The sequence below is a fragment of the Ictalurus punctatus genome, chromosome 7 (assembly GCF_001660625.3).
Source record: "Ictalurus punctatus breed USDA103 chromosome 7, Coco_2.0, whole genome shotgun sequence".
Lineage (NCBI taxonomy): Eukaryota > Metazoa > Chordata > Actinopteri > Siluriformes > Ictaluridae > Ictalurus > Ictalurus punctatus.
The window spans coordinates 26,199,585-26,210,937 of record NC_030422.2 but is presented as its reverse complement, the minus strand read 5'-3'; the positions used below and the strand labels follow the sequence as shown (position 1 = coordinate 26,210,937).

Sequence of the window (11,353 nt, the reverse complement as noted above, 5' to 3'; positions counted from 1 at the left end):
GTGAGTGTGTCTCCACTGCGCTGGCTGACTGAAGGAGACTCAGTGACTCTAAGCTGTGAGGTTAAACACTCCTCTACAGGCTGGACATTCAGCTGGTACACAGAGGTTCCCTCCAGAGACAGTCAGGGTTCCCTCAGGTACAGTACAGCGCTCCTCTCAGACAGCAGCAGAGGATCTGGAGGCTCCTACACTCTCAGTCCTGTTACTGTGAAGCACACAGGAGTTTATATGTGCAGAGCAGAGAGAGGAGAATCAGTCTTTCACACTCGGGACAGTAACCTACAGCCACTGTGGATCACTGGTGAGGAAATAAATCAACAATACTGTTGAGTTGGAGTGTAGAAAATGTCCATTTATTAATATTAAGTGTTGTATATGTGCTAATGTGTTGTGTAATAACTGTTTATATTTAAACTCCTTAGTGAGGAATGTGTAAAGCAGCTGAATAAGCACCTGATAGTAGATTTTTATTCAGATATCATTGTCTAATCAGAGCAAGTATTAGTCCTGTGGTAATTTTAATGTTACACATGTTTACTAAACTGTACACTGAAATTAACATCATGATAAAATCAAAAATATTTTTTTAATTTTCAGAATAAGATCTGAATTATAATGTGTGTTTCAGGTGAATCTCCTCCAGTGTCTCTGATCATCAATCCCAGCAGAACTCAACACTTTACTGCTGACTCTCTCTCACTGAGCTGTGAGGACCAGAGTGACTCTACTGGATGGACAGTGAGAAGATACACACACCGTGAGACAGTGTCTGATTGTTCATCAGTTTCAGGATCTACATGTAAGATCAGCTTCCTCTCTACATCACACACTGGAGTTTACTGGTGTCAGTCTGAATCTCGAGGACGCAGTAATCCTGTCAACATCACAGTGCACAGTGAGTCTTCAATGTTCTCATCAGTAATAGATGTACAATATACAGGAATAAAGATAACACTTTTATAATCTACTGAATTTATAATATTGTTATAAAGAAACTGAGTGCAGTTTCTAGTGTGACACAGATTTGATGTTTTTATTCAGTCGATTCTAACAAAAGACCAACAGATAGCGCTGTGTTCAGGGCTGCAGAGATCTGAGACACAGAGGTTTATACACACATCTGCACACAAAGATCAGACTCAGAATAAAAAAGAGGAAAAAAAGAATACAGAGAGATGAGACCTTTTGGATGTCAGTATAACCTTTATCACTAACATAAAGAACAATGTAGACAGAATTGAGCAAGACACACACACACACACATACATACACACACACACAAAGCAGGCGAGAGAGAGAGAGAGAGAGAGAGAGAGAGAAGAGGCATAAATACATTAGATTTACATAAATAAAACTATTATCCCCATATACAAGTTAGACTGCAGAAGGTAAAACTAAAAAAAGCTTCTCACAATGTTTTAACAATAAAAATATAAACAGAAATAAGAAATAAGAATAACTCATGAAGACTATTATAGTTTCAGAATGTTAAGAATATTACAGTGAAAGCTGCTTTCACATCTGAATGTTACTGATATAACTGGCATTTAAGCATATCTTCTCCTTCACACATGAAGACTCTGTGAGCGCTGCACTGTGTACACTCTCTCTGATATCTACCACTGATTTACTGTAGCTCTCGGTGTTAAAATCATTACTGTATTTTACACACTTTCTGATTTCAGTGTCTTCTTTCTCTTTCCTACAGATGGTTATGTGATCCTGGAGAGTCCTGTCCATCCTGTGACTGAGGGACATCCTCTGACTTTACATTGTTTATCTCGCAACTCAAAGACCTCAGATTCTGGTGTTGATTTCTATAAAGATGGTTCCGTCCTGCAGAAGCAGACTACAGGAGAGATGACCATCAGTACTGTGTCAAAGTCAGATGAAGGTTTCTACCACTGTAAACACCCAGAGAGAGGAGAGTCACCGAAAAGCTGGGTTTCAGTCAGAGGTGAGAAACCTTGAGAGAATTTCTTTTTATTTGATTCTCTTTTTATTAAGAAAGTTCATATGCACAGTGTTTTCAGTCAGCTTTCAAAGTATTTAATTCCCTTTGTAGCAATAACATTTAAAATGTGCAGTGATTACTACTACTACTACTACTACTACTACTACTAATAATAATAATAATAATAATAATAATAATAATAATAATAATAGATTTGAATTCTCTAGCAAGTAGCACCTAACACTCAAACTGGCTGTTAATTAAATGATGAAGAGGAAAAAAAAGAGGAAAAGTGTTAGTACAAAATGTATGTTTTAGGTTGAAGGAGGTGCAGTTAAAGGCCTAGAGGTGGATTACGGCACTAAATATTTTGCTCATTCTTGTCAGTCTGGTCGTTAGGAGCCACTAGTAGATCAGTATTGGTGGATCTAAGACTCCAGGGTGTAGAGAGTTATGGTGAGGTTATGTACTGTGTGAGAATTAAGAGTGTGTTTGTTTGATTCTCTGTGAGATCGGTAAACCGTGTTAATGATAGAGTACAAATCTAATGTGTGCTTGGTATGAGTAAGGACTACAGCAAATGTATTTTCAAACATGTTTAAGTCTATTACGTGCTTTACCAGAAATGAGAATGTCGAGGAAATTACAGGAATATTACTGTAACATGATGAAATCATTAATTTCAGCATCTTTCAAACTAAGTAAGGGTCATATCTGATCAAATATAAACAAGTGATTGTTGTGAGTGACCTAATGCAGAGTTCAAATGAAAGTGTGTTGTCAAAAATTCTATCTAGATTGTGAACGTTTGTAGACGGTTTAACAGAACTGTAGTGACAGCAGGTTTTTTCATTTGTGTCTTTCTCAGGGTCTGGATCCAGTATTGATATAGTATTTGTGGGACTGAGTTTGGCCTTGCTGTTCATCATCCTTTTACTGATCCTGCTTTGGTGGCACAAATCCTACAAAGGTCTGATAACTAGTTTTCACTAAATTGCTTATAATATAATCAGTACTTCTACAAAGCTTAGTCTATAAAACATGAAATACGTTACACAAACATGGAAATAACTTAAAGATGTTAACAAAATGGTCTATGACTGGTATCTAACACTTTTCAATAATTACTCTCGTTACACAGGATTTTACACATCCTTAATTATCATTAAAATAATGTACAATGCTTAAAAATAGAAAAATAAAACTAATTACTACACATTGTACTTGCAAGTACACAATTTGGTCCTTATTTATTAATCTTTATCAAATTCAAGTGGAATCTAAATGTTTTCTTAGGCCAAACTAAAATATATTCCAACCAGATTTACACATTTTAGCATTGCTGATTTTCTTCATACTCGTGTGTATGATAATAAATTCCAATCAGCTGTAAACTGAATCAAGTGCATATATGACACAGCAGATTTACATTTAGTGACAACCACAAAACTTATTAAGAGACAAAAACGACATGACGACGACTAAACAGTGAAAAACAAACTACATTTTCTGATAATACAGCTCAGCTATAGACACAGTAACTTTTCCTCCTTTTATATCTTCCACCATTATTGTTCTACTAATTGGTTCACATTAGTGATTCTCCTTATAAATAAATTAGCCCACACTCAAGATATCTTGTAGGATAGACTTTTTTAAACTAACTGGGTTTTTAATAAATAACACATTATGTATGTAAAGGCTCCTGTATTTGATTTTCAAATAAATTTGTTCATGTCCAGCTTGATAAATCAGACAAATTGTTGTTTACACATTTAATAGCTTGTAATTGCTCTTTAGTTACAGGTACATTTTTGCCATACACTAATGTATAAGCGCTCTCTAAAATAAAGTTTATATGATTTATAAATGGAGCAAATGAAGAATTTCTGTCTTCTCATACAGGAAAGGACAGAGACGTACAGCAGAACAGCAGTCAGACACCAGGCCAGAACCCGAGTCAGTCAGGAGCTGAGGATACTCAGTCAGGATACACACCACTTCAGACTGGTCAGACAATCTTAGTCTATAAAACATGAAATACGTTACACAAACATGGAAATAACTTAAACATGTTAACAAAATGGTCTATGACTGGTATCTGACACTTTTCAATAATTACTCTCGTTACACATGATTTTACACATCCTTAATTATCATTCAACTAACATACAATGCTTAAAAATAGAAAAATAAAATGAATTTAGTTAATGAATACACTGAATGAATCCACTTAATGAATACTTTCCTTATGTATACAGTAATTCAATATAAGATTGTGTTCTTACTAACAAGCTAATGTAAACAATGTTCATTTCTTAAACGCTTTCAAAATTGTCTGAAAATTTATCTTGTTTGTTCTTTATTTGCACTCTTTTCTGTAGGAAATGTACACATTTATGCCGATGTGGAGAACGCAAGTAAAACTGAGAGAGATTTCTTTATTTCATGTCAAATATTTCCATTTACACTAGAAGGAATAAATCTCAGATTAACACCATACAGTAAATACATCTCCTGTAGTGACTGTCACATTGCACTGTGATCAGGTGACGCTGCAGCTGAACTCAGTGGGGCCATTTACACAAAGGTCATGAAGAAAAAGGAGCCACACAACAATAAAAGTGGAGTATTTTTATACTGCAACTTCACATTTTATATATAAAAACATTTACATATTTATTCAAATGCAAAGAAATGCTGTCAAGCAAATATGCTTTCAAAATAATAATATCAAACAATTGCAAACACAACACAGGTTTATCAAAAAAAAAATCTTTGTTAAATATAGATGTGTAACAATTATTGGCACACTTTTAGTCAGTACTTTGTGCTACCTCCCTTTGCCAAGGTAACAGCTCTGAGTCTTCTCCTATAATGCCTGATGAGGTTGGAAGAACCCATGGCAAGGGTTCTGAGACTAGTCCTCCATACAGAATCTCTCCAGATCCTTAAAATTTCAAGGTCCACTCTGGTGGACTCTCTTCAGTTCACCCCACAGGTTTTCTATGGGGTTAAAGTCAGGGGACTGGAATGGCCATGGCAGGACCTTGATTTTTGGTCAGTAAAGCAATATTAGTGGATGGCACTGTATATATATCCATCAGCAACAATTTATGCAGTATGGCAGTGCGCATAATTCTGCCATTATAGAATACCGTTGCCATGAAGGGGTGTGCTTGTTCTGCAACAATGTTTCGGTATGTGGTATGTGTCAAAATAATATACACTTGAACCCAAGGTTTCACAGCAGAACATTGGCCAAAGTATCAAACCGCTGGCTTGCCTTCTTCCCAAAGTGCATCCCGGTGCCATCTCTTCCCCAGGTAAATGATGTACACACACACACACCAGACCTTTCACCTGATGTAAAGGAAAAAGTGATTCATCAGACCATCAAACCTTCTTCCATGGCACTCTGGGATTACGCAGCCCTATACGCAGCAAGCTATGATACACTGTTTGTTCTGACACCTTTCTATCATAGCCAGCATTAACTTTTACACTACAGTAGCTCTTCTGTGGGATTTGACCAGACAAGCTACCCTTCCCTCCCACAAGCATCAGTGAGCCTTGGGTGCCCTGTAACCAGTTCACTGTTTGTCCTTCCTTGGAGCACTTTTGGTAGGTACTAACCACTGCATTCTGGGAACACCCCACAAGACCTGTCGTTCTGACCCAGTCATCTAGCCATCACAATTTTCTCCTTGTCAAAGTCACTTACACTTATCCATTTTCCTGCTTCCAACACATCAACTTCAAGAACTAATTGTTCACTTGCTGACTAATATATCCCACCCCTTGTGATAGGTGCCATTAGATCAAGTGTCATTGTGATGAGATAATCAATGCTCCCTTCGCTTGTCAGTGGTTTTAATGTTTATATATATATATATATATATATATATATATATATATATATATATATATATATATATATATAATATATAATAGTGTGATTTTATTATATATTATTATTATATACATATCAATACATTTATATTATTATATATATATATATCAAGCTTTAGTTAATGTGCATATAAAGTTTGCAAGTTTTCAACAAAAAACATGCGAAGAGAACACATGTATTTCAAAACCATAACATGTAGAAGTGACAATATGCTCCATATTTAAAATGTATCTTGTGTTCAGCTACATCCCATCATATACTAGTAATTCCCCACACTGGTTCTTTTTAAGCAAAGCTCGATTCAGGTTAAAGCTGTAGCTGTGTTTGTTCTGTTCTGATCACTGTCACTGCAGATGATGATGCTGGACCCAGTGACGTGACTTACACTGAGCTTGAACTTAAGCCACAGAAAAAAAACAAAGAAAAGTCAAGGTAAAAAATTTTGCATGCGTATGCAGGTACATCAACTTTGAATGTGTTCTGATTTATTACCCAATTCATTTAGTTCATGTCTATTTAACAGTTGAGATGGGCTGCAGTTGATTGTGGACATTAATTCAGCATTTCTTCTTTACATCTAGTGAAGGCCAGTGTAGAGTATGAAACTGTTTACTCACAGCTGAAGCAGAATACATAGGTAAGACAAAATTTGTTCCATTTACAAGTCTCAAATTGAGTTAGAAATACTTGGAGAGATCTTGAATAGAAACCCTAGTTCAAGTTTTGTTCAAGAAGTTAAATAGGAGTTGTGTCTGATAAATAGTGTTGTGTAATCAAATGGTACTACACCTGAAGCAATTTTAAAAGCAAATTGTACGCTACATCAAATTTCAGTCAGAGGTCACTCGCAGTGTGCAAAAAATGCCTTTCTTGAAACAAGCAAGACGCACTTAAATCTAGTTAAAGTGTACTAAAATCAAGCAAAGAAAATCTGCCAATGGGGTAAGCAAAACTGACTTGGTAAGAATTCCTGAAAATAGCATAAATATCTAGTCACTAAAAATGCTATTGAATATTAAATCTAGACAAAAATGCCCAATTTAAGCAACTTGTGCTTATCGCAAGTAATGAAAACTCAGTTATTCAACATACACTTGCTTAATGAGTATTTTGGTCTCTTGCTTGAGTTTAATAAGAATTTATCCCTTAATCTAAGATTAATAATTAGCACAAAACAAGCTTATAATAACACACAATTTCTTCAAACAGCATAATAAAATAAGTGATTTTGTCTTAAATTAAACCACCAGAAGCATTGTTATTTTTATCATTTTTATTGAAACAGGGAAAAACTCTGCAACATAGTGTCAGGGATTGTAGAAGGCAGCGGCTGCAAGCGCAGAGTTTTATTGAATGACGTGCAAAACAAACAACCAAATCTGTGTAAACAAGAACCATAAACGAAACAATGGACACCAGGCAAAAACATGCAGACTATGAGAGCAGCTGTAGGACACATGATAACACATGAACACGACAACAAAAGCTTGACTGTTAGGTGCTGAAAAACTAGAACTTGTACAGGGGTGCTTATTAGCGGTAACACAGAACAGGTGTGAGTGAACAGTTGGACATGTGTCTAGGTCATGTGACATGCTGTGGCTGATGGATAAAGTAGTTGAGTGTGGTTTCCAGCATAATCAGGGCTGCGTCTGAACTCTTGTACTGTGACAGTACTTACTGCATGGCCGTTGAAACAGTACATACTAATCAGTATGTGTGTGTAGTATGAATACAATCCTGGACATACTACATCCGCCATGTTGGCATTGTCATGTGACCTTCGATGTCATCATAAACACAAAAATCACCAGATTAAAGCAACTGCACTAACGGCAAAATATACATCAGGAATGTTAACTGAATTTGCAATGTTGGCGGGGTTAACAGGCTGGGGTAAATTCGTTACAGTTATCTTGGCCAGCTAACGTATGATGGAGATCACAAAAAAGCTTTAAAACGCTGTGAAAACAGTTTTCTTGTTTAAACCTTCAACAAGTTAACAATTTATTGAGGTATTATTAAACAAGTCCTGTTTAACCAAGGTTTAATACTTAAAGAGTGTGCTGTCTTCCACCATTTTTTTTTTCTGAGCTTGTGCGCACCAGTCCCATTGCATTGTGGGATTTTTGACTAGTGTAGTGTCCATCAGTTGCATACTGCAAAAACTCACCGGAAGCAGTACGCCATTCGGGTATTTCCTGCCTACTGTTTCTCGTCTACTGAGAATTCAGACGTACTATCCCTCTGATGCACTACTTTTCACCTACTGTGTAGCAGGATACGCCATTTCAGACGCAGCCCAGGACACATAGCTGCTTCATTGAAAAGACAGTCTTAAATAAGGAAAATAATGTTGTTCCTCTGCTGGTATTTTATGTAAACCATTGTTGTAGCTTGTTAATGGTTAAATCTTGCTACGTATTAGCTGGCATATCTTATTTACACAAAGTTAGATATTTTTATTTTCTTAAAATGAGTTTACTTTTCTAAGGCAAAACATTCTTGACAAGATATTTTTTTCTTTTTACACAAAAAATAAGACTAATTTCCCAGAAACAAGGCTTTTTTCTACTTTCTTCAAATTCCTTCTTTGCAGTGTGTCAATGTATAAATAGGCTTTACTTCAAAAAGCAGCTCCAGTGTCCTCTCTTCCTGTTTCTGCGAGCCTTACCAGCTGCTGGGTATCATGATGTAATCACAGCAGAAGTGAGTCAACTGTAGCTCTTAGCAGTAGAAAATAGAGATGTGCATTCTGGTTCCTCTCACAGCTCAAACACTCAGTAAACAAAGTGAGAGAGTCCTCTAGTAATTTAATTTCCTGGGGTAGATCTTTACTTGTGAAGCTCATTGTGTTCACACCTCAACTAACTCAGGAAAACAAATAAACTTTGATCTATAAGAGAAAAATAAACAACCCTAAGGCAACCAGATCCCACAGCTGAATGAATAATATGTATTATGAGAAATAAATCAGCTCCCTTCACAGTTTTTCACAGTAGAAACTGGATTTAATACACTTTTTCTTTGTAGTATATGTATATATCTCCCAGAACTACCTGGCCCTATAACTATACATTTACAAAGACTAGTTTTTGCTGATGTATCAGTAGCTACTGTGAAAAAGAGGAGCATATAATTGCTTACAGTGTATCAGTTAAACAAGCCTGTCTCTTGCTCAAGATGACATGGAAGTTGTTAACTGTTATGCCAATACACTTTTTTAAAAACTGTTTAATTATTTATTTATTTTAGAAAATATGCCAGTAACATTTGTTGTTTAACAATGTAAACAGTTGTTTAAACTGTTCAAAATGAGAGATAATGTTCAAAATAAGAGATAAAGTTGTTTAAAATCACATTTTCATGAAATTTCTTCCTCGGTCCTATAGTGTCAGTGCAGTTAGCAGAAATTCAACTATAAGAAGTGCAAGTGTTACAGTGTAATTTTACACATGACAGTTAATCCTCATATAATTCATCAGTATTTAGTGCTTTATATTTAAGATTATTAAGATTTGCATTGCCTTTTAAATGCTCCTAACTTATTTGCTATTGCCTTAATACACCAAAGTTTAATCATTTCAGAAAGTAAAATCTAAAACAGCTCTAAATGTTCATTTACAGGTGCTGGAGGAGTGAGTACAAAGCTGAAGAGATGAGGCTGAGAGAGAGAGAGAGAGAGAGAGAGAGAGAGAGAGAGAGAGAGAGAGAGAGAGAGAGAGAGAGAGTTAATCATGTGTACACTGACAGTAAAATCAGAGTGAGATTGGCTTGTACAGTTTCTTTGCACTTATTTGGCTTAAAATGTGTGTGTTTGGGGGCGGGGGAGGTTGGGAGGGGGCTGAGGACATGTGTAAAGACAGCACCAGTATTAGCAGGGTGTATTTTATTGATTACTTCTCCACTATTAGGACTGGTTGTAAAGCAAAAGGATTCAGTAGTAATAGTAAGAGAAATAAGTCAATGTGACTGAACTTTTATTCTTGAAAATATTTTTTCACTCATGTGAGGGGCTTCATTATGTCATTTGTGTGCAGTTCACACCTACAGAACTGAAAGCTGTTAAGATCACATACAGAGATGCACTGATGTATTTTCCACCACACGGTACACCCACACTCTCCAGACTATAGTTAAAAAGATCATGTATCATTTCATCATAACATATCACTTCATGGTTTCATTTTATTAAGCAATACTTTAAATAAATGCATGCAGATATCACAAACCACAACAAGATGAATATCATAACATTTCCTGTAGATGGAACATGTATGCATTTAACTGCCAAATTCTACATTGCAAAGCAAAAGAAAAACTATCTAAACATTAAATTGTTCCTTTTTTAAGCGAGCTTGTAGTGCAGAAATGTGAGCTTGCTGATGTTTTCTACTTAATCAACACAGATTGTGAAAAGTACAGAGATGGTTAGATTGAAGGTATCCAAAATTACTTCCACATAAGAAACAAATGCCAAACATGTATGTCTTTGGTTGCTGAATAGTAAGAAGGCCTAAACTCCACCAAATGCGCCAAATGTGGCGGTAATGTCACTCGTCTTCCAGAAACTATCAATGTAAAGCAAATTTTATTGCACTGTAACAAGCCCATTCAATAATTAATTCTTATGCATCATTACTGTTGTACTATACAAGAATAATAACTACAAGTATTGCGGTATAAATAATCAACTCTGTTTCTCATTAATATTTTTAAGTCTAGCAATACTGTACATCTGCAGCAAACAGATTACAAACAGAGGTCTATTTGTTAAAAATGTGGCCGAAGCTAAATGGAGAGCATGAAAAATTTCATCAGGAAATATTTTATCAATCCTGGATCACACAGACTGGCAACAAAGTCTACTGTAAGATTCAAGTACACATTCAAAAACAAACAAAATGCTTTCATGTATTTTCTGTATAAATGGGGCCATTTTATTACTTTTATACTCATCTTACAACAGTGCCATCTTCTGGCTAGAATTCATGTCATAAAAATCTCTGTGTTTGTAAATGTACATTTTGAAATTTATGTTTTAAATTTGTTGTATTTTGTGGATACTATAGCCTATGTGTATCTGTTTTTTTTTTCTATTATTCATTCATTTTTATATTTTCCTTAAAATCTATGCATTCTCAAAACTGTTCTTGGATCTCTTCCTCAAATAAACTTTGACAAGGACAATTTGGGGCCTGTTACGATTAAGTTATTTGTGTAAATGCACATATCTTTCTACTAATTATTCCTGCTGTGTTCTAACACTTCTTCAATTTTCAACAGAAATCATGTCATTTCCCAGCTTTGCTTTGTTTTATTTCCCTGACTCAGACCAGGCAAAGGTCAGATAAATAACAGATATAATATTAAGAAAACACATAATAGTAGAATACCAGGTCAGTTCCCGTGAACAACTTAACAGTGAAGAGAGCTACACAGACGTGTATTCACGATAGCCACTTTAATTGGAAATAAATCAGCTT

General features: G+C 35.5%; 1 long non-coding RNA gene across 2 annotated transcripts; it reads left to right on the top strand.

The window, feature by feature from the left end:
- The first annotated feature begins 4,503 nt into the window (after positions 1-4,503).
- Positions 4,504-11,315, top strand: LOC128633023 (uncharacterized). Of its 2 annotated transcripts, XR_008396711.1 has the most exons (4): positions 4,504-4,578; positions 6,221-6,299; positions 6,449-6,504; positions 9,495-11,315. It is a non-coding gene; the product is annotated as an uncharacterized LOC128633023 (long non-coding RNA). The 2 variants fall into 2 exon arrangements; XR_008396710.1 differs by lacking the exon at positions 4,504-4,578 and having other exon boundaries at positions 6,002-6,299.
- The last annotated feature ends 38 nt before the right edge of the window (positions 11,316-11,353 follow it).